The sequence below is a fragment of the Artibeus jamaicensis genome, unplaced genomic scaffold (assembly GCF_021234435.1).
Source record: "Artibeus jamaicensis isolate MK-2021 breed Jamaican fruit bat unplaced genomic scaffold, CSHL_Jam_final contig_3230, whole genome shotgun sequence".
In the NCBI taxonomy this organism is placed as follows: Eukaryota; Metazoa; Chordata; class Mammalia; order Chiroptera; family Phyllostomidae; genus Artibeus; species Artibeus jamaicensis.
In genome coordinates, this window is record NW_026521764.1 from 4,124,420 (window position 1) to 4,148,789 (window position 24,370).

General features: G+C 43.6%; 1 protein-coding gene across 1 annotated transcript in view; it reads left to right on the top strand.

Annotated features, from left to right (window-relative positions):
* The first annotated feature begins 9,574 nt into the window (after positions 1–9,574).
* SNX10 (sorting nexin 10) overlaps positions 9,575–24,370 on the top strand; it is a 57,812-nt gene continuing 43,016 nt past the window's right edge. The window contains exon 1 of the mRNA XM_037126541.2: positions 9,575–9,828. The gene's annotated coding sequence lies outside the window, so the exon portion shown is untranslated. The remainder of the gene's footprint in view (positions 9,829–24,370) is intronic.

Below are 24,370 nucleotides of genomic sequence, written 5' to 3' on the forward strand. Positions count from 1 at the left end.
AAAGGCGTGCAGGTTACACATGTTAATAGGTATTCCTAGGTTTATCTAAAGGAAAACGGTTAGCTTGACCAATAGGGTATGAGAATTCTTGTTTCTCTTGGTTTTTTTTTTAATTCTATTTTTTAAGATTTTATTTATTTATTTTTAGAGGGAGGGGAAGGAAGGGAGAAAGAGAGGGAGAGATCGAGAAACATTGGTTGCCTCTCACACACCCACACCTGGGGGCCTGGCCTGCAATTCAGGCATGTGCCCTGACTGGGAATCAAACCAGCAGCCTTTCAGTTTGCAGGCTGACACTCAATCCACTGAGCCACACCAGACAGGGTTCTCTTTGTTTGTTTAATCTGTGCCAATCAGATAGCCAAACAAACAAAAGAAACCCTTCAATTTGTCATTTTGTTTTTGTTTTAATTAGTACTTAATTCTATATGCAGTTGAGCAACAAAACTTTTGAGCAGGGAAGGACCTGGCTCATCCACCTGCGGGCTGGAGTCCAGGGAGGGACCCAGAGACAGGGGCCCCAGTGAGAAGTGCTCAGGTCCGCAGCAGGCTGGGCAGGTGGGACTGTGGCATTCAGGGTAGTCCAAGTCCAAGTCCAGTCAGGTCATCTGGATGAGTCTCAGGGCAGTGTGGTCTGATGTGATTGTAACACAGAAAGGTCGAATTTAATCATTTATGCTGTGCTCTAAGGAAGAATTAATGAAAAGGGGGTGCAATAGATGCATTTGGGTGAATTCATGCAGTTCTGTGGAGGGAGGGGAACCTGGCCCTCATCCTAATGAGTGAATGAGTGATCTGCACCAGTGAACCTTGGGGTGGAGCTGAACAGTTCATTTGAATCTACCATGACCTGGATTTTCTTTCTTTCTTTTTTTTAAAAAAAGATTTTATTTATTTATCTCTAGGGGGGAAGGGAAGGAGAGAGGGAGAGAAATATCGATGTATGGTTGCCTCTTGTGCATCCTGCACTGGGACCTGGCCTGCAACCCAGGCATGTGCCCTGACTGGGAATCGAACCAAGGTTCTTTGGTTCTCGGGCCCGTGTTCAATCCACTGAGCTACACCAGCCAGGGCCTTGGATTTTCTTTGAATTCAGCCAAATAATTTTTCCCCCTGAAGAAAATCATGCTCATGGGAAGGAAGGGGAAAGGGAGTGGGAAAGGAGAAGGAGAAGGAAAAAGATCCTAGTGTTTACACTGAAAAGCAAGTGTCCTTGTCTTAAGACTACCAGTTCTTCCCTCTCCGGGTCTAATAATACTAATAATAGCTCACATTTTTTTTAGCTGTTGCCGTGTCCCAGAAACTCAATTTCCTATGTGGATTAACTCATTCACAGCCCCCCCCACACCTCTCTGAATATGTTCTGTATATGATTCTCATTTTCAAATAAGAACATTGTATCATAGATAAGTTCAATGAGTTGCCCAAGTTTGCTTGCTGGAATTCAAACCCAGCTGGTCTGCCTTCCCAACCTGTTTGCTTAATCTAATTACGCTGCCCTACATTCTTTTCATGGCAGTGGGGTGGAAATTTCTGGAGACAAAGGCCAAGCAAAGGGTTTTGCACTATTCCCTATCACAGATTTCATCTGCTGATCCCCAAGCTGGTATTGTTCCCTGGGGGCGGTAGGGCCGGGCCATGTGGTTTGTTCCTAGTTGTCCACTAGTATCGTTTCTTATATGTCCTTACTGGGATATACCAACAGAGGGATATTTTCTTTATGTAACTTTTAACCAAGGGGTTAAAATTTCACCTTGGAAGTCATTCTTTCTTATTTATCTATTTCCTTAAAAGGATGCAGGAAGCAGAAGACAGTGTTCTGCATTTACTTTTAAAAATTTTTATTTATTGATCCGAGAGAGCAAGGGAGGGAGGGAGAGGGGGAGAGAGAGAGAGAGATCAGTTTGTTATTCCACTTACTTATGCATATATTTGTTGATTCCTGTGTGCCCTGACCTGGGACTGAATGCACAGCCTTGTCATATGGGGTGGAAGTCATTCTTTTCTGTTTTTTAACTAACTCATTCATCCCCTTATTTAGTCAATCAATCCCTTAATAAGGGACATCTAGATTGTAAACAATGCTAAAATAAGTAACTCTGGACATAAATCCTTTGCATAAGTGAGAGCCACACTGTATTCCTAGTAACCAACTTATTGGCTACACATATCACAGTGTATATGCATTTTATGTATTTATTCCTCGCCTGAGGACATGTTTTCACTGATCTGAGAGAGAGGAAGGGAGAGAGAGAAAAAAACATCTATTGGTTGCCTGCCATGTGCACTGGGACTGGGGATCAAACTTGCCACCCAGGCATGTGCCTTGAGTGGGAGTCAAATCCGCAGCCTTCTGGGTGTATGGAACTACACTCCAAAGGAGCCACCCAGCCAGGGCTGGAGGGGGGAAATTCGTGAAGCTGCAGCTGCATTTTCCAATGATACTTATCAAGACACTTAGGAGGCTGAGAGAAGAAAATTGCCAAACATTGAAGCAATGAGAACATCCTCTCATCAAGGGGCAGACGGGACTACTGTCAGGTCCAGCAAAACCACAGACTTCAGTGATTATTCCGGGGTGCAGAAGAGGGTAAGGGGAAGACACTGCCATATTGTCATGTGACCCACCCTGGGGACCTAGTCCTGGAGAAGAGCAAAGTGCTTCTGCTAGGAGCTAACTAGGCTCCCATTCCCAAGAGGATATTCTGGGAAGAACCTTAAGGAATTAACTCAATTTACAGGAGGGACATTATATACATTATTCATAGCTGGGAGGTGCTGAGCTGCACAATGTGTGAGGGGAATCAAATTAGACCCTTTCCTGACTCTGTGTATCCATTGTCCTATGCAACTGTGTGAAACTAGCCAGATCAAGAAATAGAATATTATTTCATGCCTCATCCAGTCACAGCTTCCCACGGCCATGACTACTAATACTACAGATGCCTTTTGCCTGCTGTGTCTTTTGTGTACTCTTCAATGTTTGGTTTCTTTCACTGAACATTATGCTATAAAAGTTATCCATGTTATGTGCATAGCAGTGGGTGCATTCACTCTCAGTGGTGCATAAATACACAAAATTTATCTAGCTCTCAGTGTTGATGGTCATTTGGGTTGTTGACAGTCTGGGAATATTGTGAACAGTGTTATTACAAACATCCCTATCTATACAGCCTTATACATATTTAGCAAACATACATGTGCATTTATGTTGGACATATATTCAGGAGTACATTTACTAGGCTATGGGGTAGGTGTATGTTCAGTTTTCATACATAGTAATGAAGAAATTTCCAAAGTGGATTGTGAGAGTTCCAGTTGCTCCATATCCTCAGCAAAATTCAGTGTTGTTATAAGTCTTATTATGGCCAGCAGTTTTAAAAACTATTTCCCTGGAAAGTAATAAGGCTGACCATCTCGTTATGTATTTATTGTTTTTTTTAAAGATTTTATTTATTTATCTATAGAGGGGAAGGAGAGGGAAAGAAACATCAATGTATGGTTGCCTTTCATGCGACCCTTGCTGGGAACTGGCCTGCAGGGAACCGGCCTGCAACCCAAGCATGTGCCCTGACTGGGAATCGAACTGTGATCATGTGGTTCGCAGGCCTGTGCTCAATCCACTGAGCTACACCAGCCAGGGCCTTATTTATTGTTGATTTGAATGTTATCTTCTTGGAGCTCAAGAATGTGCTCATTTTTCTACTGGGTTGTCTATTTTCTGAAAAAAATATTTTATTTATTTCTGTAGAGAGGGGAAGGGAGGGAACAAGAGAGAGAGAGAAATGCCAAAGTGTGGTTGCCTCTTCTACACCCCCAACCTGCCTCGCAGCCCAGGAATGTATCCTGGCTGGGAATTGAACTAGTGACTCTGGTTCACAGGCCAGCACTCAATCTACTGAACCACCCCAGACAGTGTGGGTTGTCTGATTTTTTAAAAACTTGATTTCAAGGGGCTGTTTATACGTTCTGTGTACAAGTCCTTTGTCAGATTTATATATTACAAATACCTTCTTTCATTCTGGTTAGTTTTTTGACTCTCTTAATGACATCTTTTGATGAACAGAATTTCTTAATTTTAATGTAGTCCAATTTATCAAAATTTACTTAATGATTAATATTTTGTGCCCTGTTTTTAAAAAAAAATTGGTCTACCTCAAAGTTTAGCAAAAATCTTCCTAAATATTCACCTGGAAACTTAATAGTTTTACCTTCACATTTAGGTCTCAGATGTATCTTGAAATGATATTTCTGTATGATGTGATGCTTTTTATTCTTGTTCTTTAAAAAAATTATGTCTCTTTGTACTGTGATGTCAGGTTTTTAAAACTGTATATTCAAATCTTTTAATTACAGTTAAGATTAAATATTGTATTAGTTTCAGATGTACAGCACAGTGGTTAGGCATTGATATAACTTGATGAGCCCTAGAAGTCTAGTACCCATCTGTCACCATTCATGGTTATTGCAGTATTATTGACTCTATTCCCCATGCTGCACTTTACTGTATGATATGATGTTAATTTTATTTTCCATATTTATTTATGGCTATGCATATGTATATCCATAAATGTGCCACCAGCATTTATAGGTCTTGGGCAAGAGTAAAATAGAGACACACACATATACCTAAATACTTACACATTATAAATCAAGCTAACAAACTGTTAACTAAAATATAATCTATTCTTCTACCTTGACAGGCTTACCTTCATAATGTCAAAATTAAAAAATATGTTCAGAGCCATGTTTTTATATGATTGACATTTGGTAAATATCAAAGATGACTAAGCTTAATTATTTTTTAAAAAAGATTTCATGTTTTTATTTTTAGAGAGAGGAGGAGGGAGGGAGAAAGAGAGGGACAGAAACATTAATGTGTGATTGCCTCTTATGGTATGTACCCCAACTGGGGACCTGGTCACAACCCAGGCTTGTGTCCTGACTGGGAATCGAACCGGCAACCCTTTGCTTCACAGTCCAGCACTCAATCTACTGAGCCATACAGCCAGAGTTAAGTTTAATTATTATTGGGCATGTCTGAGAGTTCTGTTGATGGACTGAAGATATTTGCATGAACAAAAAAAATAAAATACTTTCAGAACTCATAAATGAGTGTTACATATTTAGTCCATAGAGTTATTTTTCTTAACCTTATTTTAGCTAAATCATTAATTTTATCATTATAATCAAGATTTTACATAATTTGTTTTCTATTGATAGTAATGATCTCAAGAATTAAAAATAAGGTGTAACTATAGTCAAAATGAAAAAATTCGAATATATTTTAATCAAAACTTTCAGGTGCTTTCCAAAAATTATTCTTCTTAAACATTCAATATCACCTCTTAAAAATAAAAAAGTATATTTAATAAACATAAAATTTGCTAATTAAATTATTTAAACAAACTGGTCATTTGAAATTTGATTTTCTCAAAAAATCAATGAAATATTTAATATTTTCATACAAAAATGTTCACAGTTGTGATGTTCAATGTCAATTATTTGCCAGTAAAAAGAATCAGTGCCACATCTCAGCCATGTTATTATATCAATCCCACAAACAGAGAGATTTCACAGGAATTTGAATTAATATTGCAAAACTATTCCAAGTTGCCTTGAGCAGTTGCTGCAAATACCTTACCAATGGGCAGTGCCTCCAAAACAGGATTCGAAACAAAGAGAAGCAGAGAATAGATGCTTGGTACTGCTGGAAAATGATGCTTCATTATAGAAGAATTTGTTGCATTCCTGCCATCTGAAAGGAAGGGTTTGAGAGGTAATTAATTTGGGGACCCGTCTGGTCCCCAAGTGTTACTGCTACTCACATCCTCCTTGAACTTTGAAGCATTAAATCTTAGATGTTGGCAATAACGTAATCCCCAAAGCTCATTGTTTTGGCCTTTGTACACTGAAAACTAACCGATGTTTATCCACGTGGCCAAGTTAATTTACTTTATACGGACCTCAGGATAAACCTTGATCTTGGTCTCGCTGTAGGATGGCCAACTGTTGTGCATAAAGGGCATGTCCTCGAGGGCCGCAGAACATGGCTGGGTGGGTAATATCCTGAACAACCCTAAAGGCACTATTCATAGGGCAGTAGGTTTATACATGTTTATTTTGATTTTTTAAAGATTTTATTTATTTTTAGAGAGAGGGGAGGGAGAAAGAGAGGGAAAGAGAAACATTGATGTGTGAGCGGAAAATCAACAGGTTGCCTCTTGCATACCCCCAACTGGGGCCCTGGTCTGCAACCCAGGCATGTGCCCAGACCGGGGATTGAACCAGCGACCTTTCTGTTCACAGGCTGATGCTCAGTCCACTGAGCCACTCCAGCCAGGGCTGTGCATTTCTTAATGATACTTTTCCAGCAGATGAGAGTAAATTGTCTGGAAGAAAGAGCCTTAAAAAAATTCTCATAAAGCCATTACATGAGCTAGCAGCAGTGTTGGGTTATTCTTCTCCCAAACATCTGTTAAAAACTTGAGGTTGTCCTTCTAGACCATGTATTTACATACATAAGTTTATGTACATATATAAACAGAACACATTTTATAAGTTTAAAACTTCTTGTATATAAATAGTAGCCTACTGTATTTAAATTTTTTTATTTATTGATTTTAGAGAGAAAGATGAACAGAGAGAGAGAAATATCGGTTTGTTGTTCTACTTATTTATGCGTTCATTGGTTGCTTCTTATATGTGCCCCAATCAGAGATGGAACCTGATACCTTGGTGTATTGTGAGGATGCTCTAACCAAGTGAGCCACCCAGACGGGATCCACTCTATTATTCTCAATTTTGCTTTTTCCTTATCGAATGTGCCTTGAAGATCTTTAGATGTCAATACACATAGACTTCCTTCATTCTTTGATTTGATGCACAGCATTCCATGCAATGGATGTACTACAGATTATTTAAACATTCCCATATTGGTGGATGTTGAACTTGCTTCCAGTTTTTCGGTGTTACAGACAATGCTAGGATGCCTATCCTTGTACGTATGTACATACGCCCACGTTCACACGTGTCAGGGTTTCTGTAGGGGACATACTGAGAAATGGTATGGCTGACTCACAGGGTACACACAATTTTAGTTTTGATAAGACACTACCATATTGCTCCTGAAAACTGCTTTTCCAGTTTATGCGCTCATGAACAGAGCATGAAAACACCTGTTGTCAACAGGAGAGATGGTTAATGAAAAATTACTGACTATGGTAACAATTGAAACATGGATTCTCTTTTTAGGATTTATTATCTCTTCTTAGTTCCTCTTTTGTGAGTTGTCTGTTCATATCTTTAGTGTTTGTTTCTCACTTTGTTTATCTATTTTTGAATGTGCTCTATTAATATTTGAAAGGCTCAGGGTGATATAGAGTACCCTTATCAAGGTGCCTCCTTTCGGAGACACTTTGCACATATGTACAGGCTGGTTATCTAAAAGAAAAAATTAAGCCTGTGCATGTCCACTCATTGAAAATTGTATAAATGAGCATAAGCATATCCTCTTCTGCAAGAGTTGTCATGATGGGATTTGGATATTAGGCAAGCATTTGTTCAGGCAAGACAAGATGTCTATTAGAGACAATGTTGGAGTAATATTTCCGAAGCTTTCTTACTCTGCTGCAGTACTGGGCTAAGATATTTATATACATTATCTCCTAACTCCAACCCTGTTGGGTAGGTACTATTTCACATATAGGAAAACTGAGGCTTGGAGACATGAAGTAGAGCAGAAGCTTTGGGATTAGAAAGGAGCTTTTGGCTCTGGAGCCTTAACCATTGCACTCTACTACCTCCCCATGGCTATTGACTATAATGCGCCCCAGCTCCAGAACCAGTGCCATGAGTATAAAATAGAGGCTACCATACAAACAAAGCAGGGACCCCTGCTGCTGCATCTAAGAGGATGGCTTCTCCATTGGTCTTGCTCTTAGGTTGATTGCTGGTGCGAAGCCATACAGCAATTTACATCACAGGCCTAGAAACTAGATGACTTGAGCATAGGCTTATGTTCAAGACATGCTCGTAATGCTAAACTTTGGTTTTTGGTCAGTTTTAACCAACCAGTTTATTATTTTTAGCCTGTAGTAATAAAATTAAATTTGCCATTGAAATCAATGCTTTTAAAATGCAATATATGATAATTTGAGGTTTTGGGGTTTAAATTTTCTAAGGGAAACAAGCTACTTTAATAAAGAAGAATGAAGAATCCTCTTCAAGTTATAATAACAAATAAAATTTATTGAGCACTTACTATGTACCCAGCACAGTTCCAAGAGCTTTACCCGAGTGATTTCACTTAGCCCCCACAACAACCATATGAGGCTGGTGCTCTTATTATTGTTTCCATTTTTCAGGTGGGCCTGGAATGGTCCTTAATGATAATTGACAGACAGCAATGTTTAAGGAGAAAATTCATGTTTGAAAAATTAAATATTAGGCTATGTTTATTCTGCCATGTAGTCACCAACTAGCAATTTCAGTGGTTATGGCCATAAGTTGCTAAATGACAGGAATGCATTCTGATAAACATGTCATTTGGTGATTTCATAGTTGTGTAAATATCCTAGTGTACTTAGACAAACCTAGCTGGTATAATCTGCTACACATCTAGGCTGTATGGTGTATACTATTGCTCCAAGGTTACAAGCCTGTATTGCACGTTACTGTGCAAAACAACACCAGGTGAAATCAAGTACAAGAGAAAATCAGATGTAAGAGGCTGCTGCAAGCAACACAGCATACGGTTTTACAGCAAACTTTTTTTAATAAGTAGAAAGAGTGCATTAAAAATAATGATAAAGAGCCCTGGCGGGTGTGGCTCAGTGGATTGAGCACCGGCCTTCAAAGTAAAAGGGTGCCAGTTCGACTCCCAGTCAGGGCACATGCTTGGATTGCAGGACAGGTCCCCAGTAGGAGACATTGGAAAGGCAACCACACATTGATGCTTCTCTTCCTCTCTTTCCTCCTCCTTTCCCCTTTGCCTAAAAATAAATAAATTTTTTAAAAAAATGATAAAGAGTATATATAGTAAATGCATAACCCAGTAACATAGTCATTTATTTTCTATGCAAACAGATAAGTCAGACGTAGTAGCCCAAGACACCATTTGCGAAATAGTGTCTTATTAATTCAGGCTCCTTGACAGTTCTTTATTTTCCCCAAAAGTTTTATTATGAGGGATTTTAAACCAACAGAAAAGTTAAAAGACTATTATAGGACACACCTGTATGCTCTCCACCTAGATTCGACCTTTAACATTCTAACATTCTTGTTTATCATAGAATCTATCCATCCCTCTTCCGGGTCATAAATCATCTCCATTAAGAGGGCGGGGTTAGCAAGTTTAAGGCAGCTGACTAGTGGCGATTCCAAAGGATGCCACTTGAGCACATCTTAACCTCAGCATTCCGGGCAAGCTGGGGTATTTTCTCCCTGGTCTGATTTTCAGACACCGGAGGAGGAATCCGGGCTCCAGAGCCCCGGCGCCCCCCGGCGGCTGCACCGCTTGCTGCAGGCCAGCTGGCTCAGGGTCCGCCTCTTCTCCCGCGGGTGTGCAGGAAGGAGGGCGGGGCGCGGCTGGTGACCAGAACTGCACCTGGGCTGGGCGGTGCGGTGGCCGCAGCCCAGACCACGGAAGCCGGTGGCCGGGCGGAGAGAACCCATCGCGGGCGCGGGACCGCTACGTGCGTGGGGAGCGCGGGGCTGCGCTCGGCTGCGCTCCTGGGGGCGCTCGCAGTCGCCGCGGCTGCGCCTTTGAGTCAGCAAACTCCGCTACCCGCGGGCCCTCGCCTGCCTCACTGCCTGGAGCTGCCGCGCGTAAGTGACAGCAGACGTGCCGGCCAGGCCTCCGGGCGCCGCCCGGTGGGGACCACAGCCGGGGGGGGGGGGGGGGGGGGGCGAGTCGCCGGCCCTTGCCTTTCCAGAGACGTGGGGCTCTTCCCGGTGAGCCCAGTTGCGGCTCGCCAGGGTCTGGGAAGAGGTTTGGGTCCTCTGGGTTAGGAGCTGGGGAATTGTCTCCTCTTCATCTGAGGTGTGCAGGGGAGGAAGACATGGTCGTTTGCCAGGGGAGGGCACGGAACGCATTGATCCACGGGTTCGCGGCTAAAAAGAGGAGAGGGTGGCACAGAGGTGGAATCCGGGATGCCAGAAAAAGTGCTGTGGCACCTTACATCAGGCCGGGTTTGGATGTTTTTTCAAATTTATGAGAGGGTAGCTTTGGGTTTAGACACTGGGAGGGATAGCAGGGTATTTTTTCGTGGAATTGTGGGATTGAGAGAAAATCCACGTTGACTGAGAACCAGGTTTGATGCCAGAGAGCAACAGCCTGTTTTTCAGTTCTGATGCATCATCATGCTTGTGTCAAGATTATCCACGGGTAATTGAGGGGAATGGTCACGGAACTTAGAGCAACATGTCCAGCTTGCAAGTGTGGAAAAATTCAACTGAGTGAATTTTAAAGATTTTATTGACTTGATTCACTGATTCATGAATTAGGCAGCATTCCATATAGCAGAGAGAAAGGAGCTCCCAGGAGCTGTACAAAATGGAAGACTTTTGTAGGCACAAGGGAGCGGATGTGGAAGTTATAGTAGCAAAAATCGGATTGGTTGAGGGAAGGTCACCTTCCTTAGGGAAAGGCAAGGGTGTGTCACGCATATTTCCTCACTAGTACTGACCAGATAATTCCAGATTGACTGATTTAAGATTCCACTCCTGGTAGAGGCTTAAACTATAATTACATTAGGTATTGTCGCCCTGGCCAGTGGCTCACTTGGAGTGTTAACTCTGACACCAAAAGGTTTTGAGTTTGATTCCTGCTCAGGGCACATATTTAGGTTGTGGGCTTGATATCTGGTCGGGGTACTTATGGGAGGCAATGGATCGATGTTTCTTATATCAATTTCCCCCCTCCCCCCGCCTCTCTCTCTAAAATCAATAAAAACATATCCTTGGGTGAAGATTACAAAAATCAATAAGTAAATTAGGTATTGTCTTCGTTTGGTGATGTGGGAATTAATATAAGTGACCCCATTTTGGGCCTGTTCTCTCTTTTTAAACAAGAAAAAAGGCTTTTTATTTCGGCGAGACCCCTTTACAGGTAAGAATAATGGAATTAGACATTGAGAGCAGGTAGGAGGCTTTCATGTGATTTCATTCAAACCTTTCATTTTGGGGACAGGGTAAGTAAGGCCCTGGTTGGGGAGTCCTGCAGCCAGATGGGAGTTGAAACAGGCCTAGATGCCTGTGGGCTGCCAACTGCTGCCGCGGGGTTCTCCCCACCTTTTGGGGGTGTGAGGTGGGTGTAGGCTTGGGAGGTAAAACTCCCCTTATTCCCCTGGGCCAGGGGGTGATGTGGGAGCCACTAGGGACAACTGACTTCTCCACCCATTGACTGCGCTTCACTGGGGCTCCTCAGTCCGGGAATAGAGGTGAGGTGAGGTGCTCCTGCTGCTTCTGCCATTACTTCCAAGGGTGCCCATTCCTATGGCTTTTTAAAAAAATAAAGGCATGGGGCTGTTTTGAATAAAGATATAAAATAAAGTACATCTAGAAGTAAATATATGTGCTGTGAAGTAACATGGTTATCACAGACTGGTGTTTAATGGAATCATGCTGTTTCTTCTGCCTTTCTATTTCCTTCTCATTTTTGAGGCTGTTGTTTCACTGAGGTGAGGAAACTGGTGTTGGAAGAGTGGAGAGCCATTTGGGTGACACTACTCCTCATCAGGGCTCTCTCTCTCTCTTTGCCTTTTTATTGAATTTATTGGAGTGATACCCGGGGCTGCCTTGACTGGCACACCCTGCTTATCTCCCCACGATGCTGGGCTGTGGTATGAACTCCTCTTGTTTTACTTATGGGAAGTCGTCCTGGACCTTGATATCTGAAGAACAGAGTTAGAAATAAACACCATTCTTTTTCAAATAAAAGTATATGAACTAAAGACTAATGTTTGTGGGCTAAAGCAGCAGTTGGATATGATGTTGGAGCACTCTAGATATCTCTCCTCAGCCTTCAGACTTATTTTTACTTTCATTTTGAAGGGTTCACTTGGTTAGGTAAGCTGTTTTGGGAAGTGGCTTGTTTTTCTCATTTGTGCTGTGGTTTAACAACCATTCGTGAAGGGCAAGGTCCAGCCTTTGCAGTCTTTCATTTCTAGGAGTGGCAAAGAAGGGCATTGGGCCAAAGTCATGGTTGACCGCCCTGGAGAATACCCTAGAGTTCCGAGTGTTATCACCAACCTCGTTCTTTCTCTGAGTCATCCAGTAGGTAATAATCACCTTTTTTTGTTCTAGAAGCCCTGTTCAAATGGGCAGTTGTAATGGTAGTGGTTACAACTTCTGCTTTCAGACTCAGCAGAGTTGAAATATTGTCACAGTCCTTAGCTAGCTGAGGTGCTATCAGCAGGCACTTAACCTAAGTCTGGTTTATCTTTTGTCCAGAAATAACTTTAGGTCATGATAATCCTTGTCCCCCAGAACTGTTAATAACAAACAATAGCTGAAATATATTGGACACTCGTGGAATGCTAGGCATTGTGAAGAGTTTCTAAGTGGCAGGCTCACTTACCTTCACAACAAACTTATGAAGCAGCTTCTGTTTAAACTGGGAAAACTAAGGCATCATGATGTTTGACTCCCCTAAACTCTTCAGCTCACAATTTTAACCACCCAGTAAATCTGTTCCAAGTTTCTCTAAAAGAGAAATACTTACTTCTCTAAAAGGTAATACTTACTTAGGGCTTAAGGTGTGCCAGGCCCTGTTTCAACTACCCTGTGAATATTAACAATACTTGAGATAAATACTATTTTTAGCCTTCCTGCCTTTATTTTACAGGTGAAGAAACTGAGGCACAGAGCCTAAGTCAGACAAGTAGTAAATGATGGAGCCAAGATTGAGACTGGGCAGTCTGGTCTCGGAGAGGGTACTCTCAGCCATTGCCCCGTGAACATCGGCAAGGGGCTTAGCCGAGCCTCAGTCGAGGGCAACTCTTAATTGGCATTTTCACTTATTTTTCCCTAGTCACCAGTCTCTCCTCCTCGTTTCTGAAGAAGAGATGCTTTTAGTTCTGTAAATGATTCAACTTTGCTTATGAATTTGTGATTCTGTATACATTTCTTTTTTTAAAATATATTTTATTAATTATGCCATTACAGTTGTTCTATTTCCCCCTTCATTCCCCTCCACCCTGCACACTCCTCCCCCACCATTTCTTCCCCTTTAGTTTATGACCACATGTCTCAAGTTCTTTAGATTCTGTATTTCCCATACTATTCTTGCCCTTCCCCCTATCTATTTTCTACCTACCATCTATGCTACTTATTTTCTGTACCTTCTCCCCCCTTCTCCTCCTCCCACTCCCCTGCTAACCCTCCATGTGATCTTCATTTCTATGGTTCTATTCCTGATCTAGCTATCCTCTTAGTTTGCTTTTGTTTTAGGTGTGGTTCTTAATAACTGTGAGTTTGCTGTCCTTTCACTGTTCATCTTTTTTATCTTCTTTTTCTTAGGTAAGTCCCTTTAACATTTCATATAATAAGGGCTTGGTGATGATGAACTCCTTGAATTTGACCTTATCTGAGAAGCACTTTATCTGCCCTTCCATTCTAAATGAAAGCTTTGCTGGATAGATCAATCTTGGATGTAGGTCTTTGGATTTCATGACTTGGAATACCTCTTTCCAGCCTCTTCTTGCCTGTAAGGTCTCTTTTGAGAGATCAGCTGACAGTCTGATGGGCACTCCTTTGTAGGTGACTGTCCCCTTATCTCTTGCTGCTTCTAGGATTCTCTCCTTCATTTGAATCTTGGCTAATGTAATTATGATGTGCTTTGGTGTGTTCTTTCTTGGGTCCAACTTCTTTGGGACTCTCTGAGCTTTCTGGATTTCCTGGAAGTCTATTTCCTTTGCCAGATTGGGGAAATTCCCCTTTATTATTTGTTCAAATAAGGTTTCCACTCGTGGCTGTTCCTCTTCCCCTTCTGGTACCCCTATAATTCGGATGTTGGAGCATTTAAAGATATCCTGGAGGTTCCTAAGCCTCTCATCATTTTTTTGAATTCTTATTTCTTCATTCTTTTCTGTTTGGTCATTTTTTTCCTCCTTCTGGTCCACTCCTTTGATTTGAGTCCCAATTTCCTTTCCATTACTATTGGTTTCCTGTGTATTTCCCTTCATTTCAATTAGTTTAGCCTTCATATGTTCCTCTAATTTGTTCTGTGAGCATCCTGATCACCACTGTTTTGAACTGTGCATCTGAAAGTTTGGCTATTTCTTCATTGCTTAGATTTATCGGCTCTGTGGCTCTGAGTTGTTCTTGAGCCATGTTTTGATCTCTTCGTGCCTGTTTATGAGGAGCAGAGCCTTAGGTGTTCACCAGGGCGGGGCCACCCAGGTCGCTGGTATGTGACCCTGTATGTGGGGGCGGGGCCAGAGAGGGACAATGGCAGTTCGTTCTGCTGCTTCCCGCTGCTGGGGCCAGCGCGTTCCATCTCACCGCTCGCTCCTTCACTGGTTTATCTGTGTACAAATGTGTGACTGTGGTCAGCCCTCAGTGAGTCCACCACCTTGGGCCCTCAGTGGGTCTGCCCACTACTCCACACCTGGGATCCACCCATGGCTGCTGGTGCACCTGGGTGGCGCGCTCAGTTTGGTCTGGTGGATCTTTCCTGCCTGACTCCACTCTGCTGCTGGCTCTGCCCCTCTTACTGGTTTGGCTGAAGGGTTTGTTGTTGTCAGACTTCCATGTAGTTCAATTTTCTGTGGTTTGGCTGCATTTTTGTTGCTAAAACTTTGTTGTTTTTAAACTTGGTTGTATGAGAAGGTGCAGTGCTTCTATCTACGCCTCCATCTTGATGGAAGTCCTCTCTGTATACATTTCTGCTGTATTCTCTGTTATTTTAAAAACCTTGTGGTAGGTTTCCGTTATCTTCACTCTGGAAATACAGAGATAGGCTTTAGGGAGTCCGTGAACCCCCCTGAAAATATACGTTAATGGGCATTATTCTGGGGTCGAGAAGCCACAGCTTACTCTCAATTCTTAAGGGGTCACCCATGGTAGAAAGAAAGATTAGTAATGGCTGTTCCATTCTAATAGCCTCAGTTTTTAAGTGAGGCAACTGAGGCCTAATGGAGAGGCAGAATAACTTAATCTGAACTATGCAGGTAGTTAGAAGTAGAACAAGGACTAAAACTCAGGTCTCTGGTCCTCCAGTCTCATATCACACCCCAGTATTTCCCTTTGGAATAAGTGGTGCCAGGTGAATCAGTTATGAAATGCCAGAAGGCTCCCGGCCCTCTCACTGGGCCACTGCACTGTGTGAGAGACCAGCACAGAGGAAGCATCCATCAAAATACAACATCCTTTGGCATGACATCTTGTTAGCTGAACCACTGTACTATGACTTAGGATGAGAATCTACAGCTCTGAAAGATATGAGCCCGGAGGTTTAAAATCATCCGGGAAGAAGATGGGCATCGTGCATTAGGTGGGGCACAAGGAGGCCATTCAGGCCTCTTGGTAGAATTGTGGTGTTTGGAAAGTTTGGGGTGAGAGATTTTTAAATTCAAACAAAATACTTTTTGGTTAGGTTGATAACATCCAGTGTTGGTGAGGGTGTGGGAAAACAGATTGTCGCCGTATATTTTGTGAGGCGTGTACATTGGTATAGCATTAGGAAAAGGCACTTTGGCAGCATTTAGAACATTAAAAACTTTTGCATTTTTTCTGATGCATCATTCCCATTTCTAGGACTTTATCACTCAGAAATACTTACCTACCTGAATAAAGTAGGAGGTTGCTATAAATGAGCCCATATGGAGAATGCTCATTATATATATTTAACTAATGAAAGCAACTTGCTGAACAGTAAGTATAGTATATCTAATTTTTTAAAATAAATAATAGATGCCTATTTAAAAATATTTTTAAAAATTATGTACTTTTAGAAAGAGGGGAAAGGAGGGAGAAAGCAAGGGAGAGAGAGAAACATCAATTTATTGCCTCTCACATGTCCCCAACTGGGGACATGGCCCACAACCCAGGTTTGTGCCCTGACCAGGAATCAAACCAGCAACCTTTTGGTGTCCAAGCCTCTGCTTAATCTACTGAGCCACGCCAGCCAAATTGATAGATGCCTATTTTTTTCAAACTTTTTAATTTTGAAATGAATTTAAACTTGTAAAAAGCTACCAAAATAATAAACCTCTAAATTTAAAGGATAATGGGTATGTAGTATTGAAAAATGCAATACTTAAGAATGCCTGTGCTAAAAAATGACGTAAATGACTTAAAATGACATAAATGCCTGGATGGGGGATGGGCTCTCCCATGTGGAATACCCAGTCCTCCAGATTTCCAGGTGGGTATTTCCAGCTGCCTTTCCTGCTACTTTTCCCAAAGATTTGCCCCAGCCTCCATGCCCGAAGGCAGGAGTGTGATATAGCAAGAAAATTGCTCAATCTAGAGGTCAATTTACTCCAGATTATGTGGTTGTTAAGGGGTTTAAAAAGTTAGCATTCATCTCTCCCAGTTTAGTTTTATTTTCTCCATCTAGTGCAAAACTAGTTCTGCTATCCCTTTTTACTGGTATTTTCTCAGCATTTCCCCTCCCTCCAGTAAACGTCTAATCTGGGCTTTCTGACTTTGACAGTCAAGATCTTACATCATCCACCTGTGCCGTTAGAAAAATATACTATAACCCTGGCTGGTGTGGCTCAGTTGGTTGGATGTTATCCTGTAAACCAAAAGTTTCCGGGTCAATTCCCTGTCAGGGCACATGCTGGGATTACAGGTTCAGTCCCCCGGTGCAGTGCAGGAGGCAACCAATTGATGTTTCTCTCTCACACTGATGTGTCTCGCCTTCTTTCTCCCTCCCTTCCCCTCTCTCTAGAATTGATACAAGAAAAACAAGCTTAAAAAACACATATTCTCTTGCACTAAAAAAATATGGCTTGTATTTCTGCTTTCCCTCTCCCCTGCTCCTTCCCCCAGAGCTGTCCCTTTGTCTTTCTCTCTCCTAAGTTTCAAGGGCCCTTCTTGAACCCACATTTTTTTTTGCCAGGGCTCTATTTTAAGATTCTCACCACTGTGTTAGCTTTTAGGGCCAAGATGGTGTTCTCTCTGATGAAATGATTAAGGGGAAAAATTTTAAGCCATATTAAGTACCTTATTAACTATAGGAATCTAAGGGCCCCACTTCTGACCCTCAAACCTATGCCATGAAGATTATAAATGGCTGTAAATTTGGGGTTGGGTTATCATAAATTTGTTCACTTACATCACAGGCAACCAGGGCTTTTTCCTGGTTGCTTACAAAAAACCATGTGGTAGATGGGAAACTTCAGAGCATTTTAGCTCTGAGATCAGTGGCACAAAGTTATTTTCTGTTTCCCAACCCCCTTGCCCACTTCCCATCTCAGGTGTGCCTTTTCCTTCTTTGTGCCTCTTTCTGCTTCCCTGGTTCCACTAAGGCCCCTGCAGCTTTTGGCCAGAGTTCCCCGGGCATCAGAGAAAATGTTGAAAGTCACAACTCAGGCCTCGTGGGCCTAGAACTCTGACCAGCTGTCATCAGTGTGACATGGCCTGGAGAGCCACTTCCTTTGCATGCAGGAGACAGGTCCTGCCCAGGCCGGCTCCTGCAGTGGCAGCTCGAGCTGCTTCTTCAACAGCCCCCAAGGGGAACCCCACGTTAGCACCACCCTTTGGTGCCCATTCAGAAGGCCTCCCTCTCTCACGGTGCCTCTGCAGCCAGCCTCCGTTTCACAGCCGGGCTCAACTTTTCTCTTAAGCATGGCACAACTGCTATTCGTCTGTCCACACAGTACAGCGGGTCCCTTGTGGGATTGCTTACTCATCTTGCCGTGGTGCATGCCCTTACCCTTGTTTTCACCAGCACATCCAGAGGATGCCTGGGCTTCAGGGGCTCCCTGCTCCCTGGTTCCCGTCACTACTTTTGCTGCACACTCACAGGGCTGGGCCTGGAGCCCTGACCCCCTCAAGCCCAGTGTTGCCATCTCTGGGCAGAATCTGTTTCTGATAGTCTCAGAAATGAGAGAGATGGAGAGAGAGAAAGTTAGAAATGTTCCTAAAGGCAGGGGATGGAAGTAACATTTTGATTTGGATTCTCCTCAGCTAAAATCAGCTACTGGGAGTTCGAATGCACTGTGGTGGCAGGTTCCTAAGAACTTTGAGAGGCTTTATTGCTTTTGTTTCCCCCCTTCCCCAAAGATTTACAGAGTTCTTGCTAATTTACCCCTTTGTGCTTTGGCTATTGCTGGTTATGAGGAAGTCAGCACTGACAGTGGGTGCCTATTGTAAGGGTACCACGGCCAACTCAGAGGCAGCAGCCTGGACTGCAGAGCCTGAAGCTGTGCTTTCCCTCCTCTCCCAGGGGCAGCAAGGTTTCTACCCCCCTCCTCTGAGCCTCGTTGGGATTTCTCAGGTTTTTTTCCCCCCAGAAGGAATTGCTCTATATGTAGGTGTATGCTTGGTGTGTTTGTGGCAGAGAGTGAGTTCAGGGTCTTCCCAAACTGACATCTTGGACCCGCATTTGGCTCTACGTGGCTGGCCCGGCCCTAGGGGTACTCGTCCAACTGCTCTGGTCCAGTGTGTCAGGGCTCCCCGCCTCCTTAACACCGAACTCCTCAGCTTTCCTCTGCTTCTCCAGCCACTTCACTCTGTCCCTTCCCTGGCCTCTGTCTCTCCTCTCCTCCATCCACTTCAATCAGCAGCTCCTCAGGGCCTGCCCTAGGTCCTTTTTCATTTCTCTACACTGTCTAACTAGATCTGTAGTTTTCAAATATTTTTGTGCATAAGAACTTTTGTGGCATCTTGTTAAAGCAGACTGCTGGACCTCACTTCCTAGATACTCTGATAGGTCTAGGATGAGACCTGGGAACCTGTGTCTTAATTCCGGGGTGATCCAGATGCAGTAACCAACACTGGACTTGCTGGCGTTATTCGTTTCTCTGACTTTAAGCACTAATTTCTTGCTGCAGATGTCCAGCTCTTTCACGAGCCCCAGGTTTACACGTTTCACATCGAATTTGACCATTGAATGTGTCACAGATACCTTAAATTTATGGGCCCAACACTGTTAATCATCTCCTATCTGGTTTTGTGGGGTAACACTTGGACGATCTGAGGTCCCTCAGAGAAAAGAACACAGCATTGTGAATGCAAAATGAGGTACAGGACCACTGAGGTGGTCTGTGCAGAGGCAGGCTCAGAAACTTGAAATTTTGTAGCTTCTTGGTGGCTCCTTCTCTGCTCTCCACTCCCAACACATTCTCCTCCGACCTTCCCCATCAGAATAAATTCTTATTGCCATCCACTCATTTGTCCAGGCCAGAAGCATAGGCACTATTTCTCATCTTCACCCCACACCTGAGCCATCTCAAGGTCTTGGTTGATTGCCCCTTTCTATCTACCCCCTCACGTCCGTAGCTCAAGCTGCTGTCATGTACTTTCACATTAGCTTCTGATCCAGTGTCTCTCATTCCATCCTGCTCCCTCCCCTCCAATCCAATTACCTGAAGGCAGCCAGAGTAATCTTTTGAAGCTCACAGGCTGTTTCTGTTTCATCTTGGTGTCAGCCCTGACATACTGATGGAGAAATCTACTCTGCTGCATGCTTTGCTGGTTCAGCAGACTTTCCTAAGTTAGTGGAGATGTCGTCTTGTGGGGCTCTTTACCTTCTACTGTCTCATGGGTCTTCTGGGTCCCTCTCTCTGCCTCTCAATCTCCCCTGCCCCCCACCTCACTTTCCCATGAGCTCCCATCTTTCCTCCAGGGCTATGGCTATTCCCAGTTCCTCTCTCAAATTTACAGACCCAAAAGGGTTCAAAGGGCTGAGCAGAACAAGGGGCTTTATATGTAGGGAACTTACACTCCTTAGAGATTATTATAAATACAAACACACGCAAAAGAGCTTGTTATCATGTGATGATTGCCTTCTTCTTTCTGACTGACATAACAGCTCTTCTTACTGTAGAGTGGTGTTCGGAAGGGCTTAGAGGAGGTTCCTGCAGCACCTGGGTCCCTGCCTGCGTTGGGGGAGCTGTCACCGTAGCACTGGGTTCTCGTGTCTCAGAGCAGGAGACTGGAGCCTTTTCATCAGGCTATGTCTATGGATGCTCAGGCCCGAGATCTGGGCTCCTTCTGCTCAATGCACATGGAAATGCGGGAAATCCATTTAATGATTTACAAGGACGTCTAGACAGGATGCTGGCTTTTTCTATCAGCTCATTTTCCTGATGGTTGGGAAACATTGAGAAACCGTGACCTCTGTTTGGAGAATTTTGCCAAACTAAGTCTGTAAGTAACATATGTCAAATGCCCTTGGATTACAGTCAGTGCTTCAGGCAAGTAGTTTAAGGAATAATAATGTTGGCATTTACCTTCTTTTAAAAGGACTTTCCTAATGTCTTACCTAAGCCTTTTTGGGTCAAGGTCAGGCAGTGGACATCCTTGGGTAAATGATTTACCGAAGGGGAAAAGCCAAGGTGTGTGCTTCCCACATGTGCGCTGAGTTTCAGAGCATCAAGATTTAAAACATTCTGCTCCTGCAAATATTATAGTCCTATCTGACTGTAAAAGGAGGTTAAAAAGGAGTAAGTGCTCTGTGATCCTGAGGAAGAGACTTCAGCAGTTTTCCCTGCAGGGCTCTCGGGAAAGTCTAGAACAGATGAGGGATAGTGACAGTAGATGACAGTGAGCCCCAGGCACATGCCTCTGTTTCATTTCACTCATTTGATCGCTTCCACAGATCCATGGAGTAGGCAGTTATTCCCTTTTTACCGACAGGGAAACTGAGGCACAGAGCAGTTAAGTAACTTCCCTTGGTGAAGATAAAAATTCACATTTAGGCTTTTGGGAGGGAAAAACTGTACTGCCTTTCCCATTCGCTGTGTTCCTCCTGCTCATTCTAAAAACTGAAAATCTTACTCAACACGGAAATCTCTCTTCTTGCTTGCCCCTCAGGTTATTTGCCAATTCTCCATATCTGGACCGAAGTCACTGCGGGCAGATTTGACTTGACCAGTGAGTCACAATTCCTGGTGTTGGCTATTCTCACAAGTAACTGAAATTGCCTCCCCAACAGCAGCTCTTGCGTGACCGAGGCTGTGAGTTTCCTGGAAGACTGTTCTTTCCAGTGTGTTGCAAGGCCCTTCTTTTTTGAAAGAGCATTTATCACTCAGTTTCAAAGAGGAACATTTAATGCTGACTCTGGCCTCTGATTTGCATACCTGTACCCCCTTTCCCACCTCAGCCTCACACTGTTCTCCAGATGCCACCAAACCAGGTCCGGGTCCGCGTGGATGTCCGACACCATCCCAGCTTGTTCCCAACGGAACTCACATTCTTTCCCTCCTACATCTAAAAACAGGCCCTTTCCAGCTTCCTCCTTCTGTAGTGACTCCAGCCTTCTGCCAGCCACCTGCCAATGAGTCATCCTGACTCCCTTTTCACCCCCGTGTTTTGTGTCCATGTTTTTCTCTATAGATACTTGATTTTTAAATTTTTTTCATAGGATAGCAATAAATTTTCTTTTTTAAAAAAGATTTCATTTATTTATTTTTAGACAGAGGGGAAGGGAGGGAGAAAAAGAGGGAGAGAACATCGATGTGTGGGAAAAACATCAATTGGTTGCCTCTTCCATGTCCCTAACTGGGGACCTGGCCTATAACGCAGGCGCATGTCCTGACTGAGAATCGAGCAGGCAACCTTTCGGTTTGTGGGCTGCCGCTTAGTCTTCTGAGCCACACCAGCCAGGGCTGTATTTGTTGTTTTTTAGAGCAGTTTTAGGTTCACAGCAAAACTGAGGGAAAATACAGGCAGGGAAGATCATTTTTTTTAAAAAAATGTTTTTGTATATAGAAAACTGCCTGCATACATTTTTAAAACTTTTAAGTTATCTTTATTAGGGTGACATTGGTTAATAAAATTGTGTAGGTTTCAGGTGTACAGTTCTGTAACACATCATCTGTATGTTGCATTTTGTGTTCACCCAAGTCAAGTCTCCTTCCATGGCCATTTATCCCCCTTACGCCTCCTTCCACCTCCCCCGCCCCAGAGGGGAGGTCTTCTATACGGCCTGCTTCCCCTCCCCCATCCTCAGCATCGGAGTGGCACGTATGTTATTACACTTGCTGAACTTATATCAACACATCATCATCACCCAAAGCCCACACTTTCCGTCACGGTTCACCCATTGGGTTGAACACTCTACGTCTTGACAAGTGTATGACACGTGCCCACCATTATAATATCAGTCAGAATAGTTTCGCTGTCCCCCAAATCCGCTGTGCTCTGTTTCTGCTCATTTTCCAGAGTGCTTTTCCATCCCCCTCCCTCCTTGAGTCCATGATCTCTTCTGCGGGCTGGTGCATTCCAGCAGCCCCCTGACAGAGCCCGTGGCCTGTAATTTCTGTCACGTCATCCTCCACCCTATGACTCTACCAGAGGAGTCATTGCCATCACGTCAGGTTTCCAGTTACTGGAGCCCTGCCTTTCAAGAGGACAGAAGCTGGCGTTCCTCCTCTCACTGTTCAAGGACTTCCCCATCCTATGGAGCCCACCAGAGCCCTTTACCTCCTTGTAGTACTCTGCCAACACAGGCCCTCTACTCCTGGGGGCTTGGACCCCTCAATCTCCTAAAAGTGGTAATGCCTTTAGTCACCCAGGCTGGTTCTGTTCTCTTTGCTTGTCCTAACATGCACTTTGAGGCCTCATCAAGCCCCCACCCTTCGTGAAGCCCTTCCCTCGCTGTTCCCCCTCCTGTGGCCCTGTTAGCAGGGTTGTTTCCTTCCACACATCCAGTCAGCTTTGTCTTACAAGTGACTGTTTCTGGACATCTTTGTTGGGATATCTTTAGGTCTTAGAAGTCAGACAGCATTACATTAAAAAAATACCCCTCCACAAATGATGGCTCAGACAGTAGGCTCTCAGTGATTACTCACTGAACTGACTTGTCATCATTGTCTAGATATTCATTAATTACCCTTTATAGCTAAAGACCATAAAGAGGTCATGTGAGTGCATGCACACTTCTCCCAGTATCACCTGCTTTCTGAGCATGAGAAAGTCATTTCCTGATCTTTGACTCTTGGTTCCGAAGTTCATATACAGGTGGAACTCTGCCCCTACCTCATATCCCGAAGACATTCGAGATATTAATCACTCATTTCATTGGCTGGTCTTCTCCACTAGTTGCTATCTTGCAAGCACACATTTCAAAGGAGGCAGCTTGGATGCCATGTTGGAGAGAGTGAGGGCTTTCCCGAGTTGAGCTACCTGAGCTCAGATTACGGTTCTCACACCAGCTGCATGACCTTGGGCACTATTTCTGTATTTTACAATTGGGGTAATAGTGCTCGGCTTGGGGGGTTCTCCTGAGGATTAGATGAGCTAATTGATATTACAGGCTTCTCACAGTGTCTGGCAGGTAGTTAACGATCAGTTATTTTTAGTTTGATTGCTATTTTCAATTATTAAAGGCATGAGTTTAACACTGTCCCCCAATCTCGTCCTCTACAGTGCAGTGGAGTTAGGTCAGGAGGAAAGATACAGAACAATAGAGAAAGACAGGTGGCCTTCCAGACATTCCACTCTGGGCCCTTACTGGCTGCATACACGCGTTCTTCTTTCACAGGCAGGTGGTTAACCGTGAATGGGAGGAGGCGGGCCGGCAGGGAGGCAGGCGTTGGTCGTGTGCCCATCCTCCCAGCCCACGTGGCTGGGCTGCTTAGATACTTGACGGTGATGCAGAACTGGAGAAAATTAACTGGGACAAATTCAATCAAATTTAATCAACCCGGTATGTATGGAGCACCTACTATTTGCCAGGCACTCTGCAAACTGCTACGGTTATAAAGTATGAATGATTTGGACAAGGCCCCTGCCCTCGTGGGACTTTGAGAGGACAGACAATAAACAAGAAAACAGATTAGCAAATAAAATAATACAAACTGTGATCAATTCTAAAGAGAAAATAATAGGGTAGATAGAGCTTTATTGCAGAGTTTGCTTTAGTGGGTGGTCAGCGAGGGTCTGTCTAAGGAGGTGGCATTTGAACCAAGACCTGGCCTTGGCTGGATGACTTAGTTGGTTGGAACGCCGTCTCATACAGCAAAGGTCATGGGCTTGATTCTCAGTCAGGGCACACCTAGGTAAGGTGGCTGTTTCAATCCCCAGTTGGGCCGTGCACTGAAGGCACCTGATCCATGTTTCTCTCTCACATCAATGTTTCTCTGTGTCTCTTTCAAATGAATAAACATATAAACATGTTTTCAGGTAAGGATTAAAACACAAAAAGTATAAGCCAAGACCTGCAGGATGGGAAGGAGCCACCTTGGGGGTT